Source organism: Triticum dicoccoides, chromosome 7A, assembly GCF_002162155.2.
Source record: "Triticum dicoccoides isolate Atlit2015 ecotype Zavitan chromosome 7A, WEW_v2.0, whole genome shotgun sequence".
Lineage (NCBI taxonomy): Eukaryota > Viridiplantae > Streptophyta > Magnoliopsida > Poales > Poaceae > Triticum > Triticum dicoccoides.
Window position 1 is genome coordinate 556093930 of NC_041392.1, and position 1663 is coordinate 556095592.

General features: G+C 44.0%; 1 long non-coding RNA gene across 3 annotated transcripts in view; it reads left to right on the forward strand.

The window, feature by feature from the left end:
* LOC119330291 overlaps positions 1 to 871 on the forward strand; it is an 11039-nt gene extending 10168 nt beyond the window's left edge. For all 3 annotated transcript variants that reach the window (XR_005160008.1, XR_005160006.1, XR_005160007.1), the window contains exon 12: positions 453 to 871. This is a non-coding gene — a long non-coding RNA (uncharacterized LOC119330291). The remainder of the gene's footprint in view (positions 1 to 452) is intronic.
* The last annotated feature ends 792 nt before the right edge of the window (positions 872 to 1663 follow it).

The following is a 1663-nucleotide window of genomic DNA, read 5'->3' on the forward strand; positions in this document are numbered from 1 at the left end:
CTGCAATTCGAGCAAGTCGGAGTTCAGTCCACACATTTTTTGTATGCTTAGTTCATTCTTGTACTAAAAATCAAACCTCTGTTTTTAGCCCGTTGTAGTCTTCTAGCAGCTCGTTCGTGTGGGTGTATGAAGTCGCCATCACTGTCGCTACCAGATGAATCACTTTCTTCATCCATTTTCTCTTTTTCTTTGCGTCTAGCCTGCTCACCAGAGTATTCATTGTCTGTATTTTTTGCAATATCTTCTAGTACCTTCTGCAAACCCTCCCTTTGCGCTGCAATAGCATACAAGCAATAATTTTCAAAAGCTTTCTTGTTGTACTTTATTAACATTAATGTATTCAATCCAAATGGGCTCTTCTTTTTTGTTAGCACAAACTATTTCATAATTTATTTAGCACAATTTTTTTCCTATATGATTGACTCCTGTATTCCCCTCATTTGTTTTTTCAGAGATAACTCGCTCATAGATGCTTACATGGATTAACCAATAAGCCGCCCGCCTCTCCAACGATTGGATTCCACACCTCATCTATGCCATCCAGGTAGTCCTCCGGTTTTGTATGCCCAGCCCAGAAGCATCATGTCAGCAAAACAACTTATATATATTGGACACGCGAAAGAACAAATGATACTTCATTCATACCCTGAATTGTGTAGGGTATTCTCTCAGCAAGTAGATCAGCTTCTTGATCTTATCTTCAGTGTACTCGCTGACTCTAGGGAGTTTATTTGGTTCCACATTGTCTGCCCCAAAATCCAGCCAATCGAACACCCAAGGATGTGCGATGTCCATGTAATCATTGGCAAGTTAGTGACAACAATTGAGGAAACTAAAATGTTATAATATATGTTGTATCATTTTTTACTTACAATGATAGCCAAATGGCACCTTGGTACTCTCAATGTTCGTACCCCAGCTGCAAGATCTTCAGCGAGCTTCTTGACTGCTGCCCTAATTACTTCAAATGCCCATTTTGCCAGGTCAAAAAACCATGTCCCGCCTTCACATAACACACATGCAAGGATTTCCCAAGGTAGGTTTTGGTACGATTGCTTGGGGGCAACATATGTACCAGCAGATAGTAATGAAAACCCCATCTCGGCAGCTCTCTCCTGAACTCTAGATAGTTTCAGTGGATTCATGCCTCGAAACATCTCTAAGATGGCTTCTATGCTTAATCCACCATCTCCTGTGGCCGCCTTAGTATCTATGTTCAGCACACTCCTGATCTCCTCTGCTATGTTCTGCCTCTGTTTGGGAGGTATCTTCAGTAAGCTGACATGTCGCCCACTATTCCTTAGACCCAAGGTTCTAACTATGGACGCCGAGCTAAAAATTCTATATTGCCCGTCAGGGAAGGTGAATCTCATATCTTGCCAATAGAATCTGCTAAGCAGCTGGCATAGAATCGCCTATCTGCCTCTCCAGACCAAGCAGTGGTCAACAAACTGGCCATGCCGGTCCTATGCACTACCTGGTAGTACCTTAGCCCAAGTCCGACGATGTGCTTGCTAGTCCAGGTGCACCTAACAATCCTACCACGGAGTACCCGACTCTCTCATTCCATCCTAGGTGGACCAACGGCCACAAGATGCCTAGCAGCTACCGGAGTCCTGGTTCGTGCAGGTCGAGATCCGGCGGCCGGAACTAGTACCAGGGT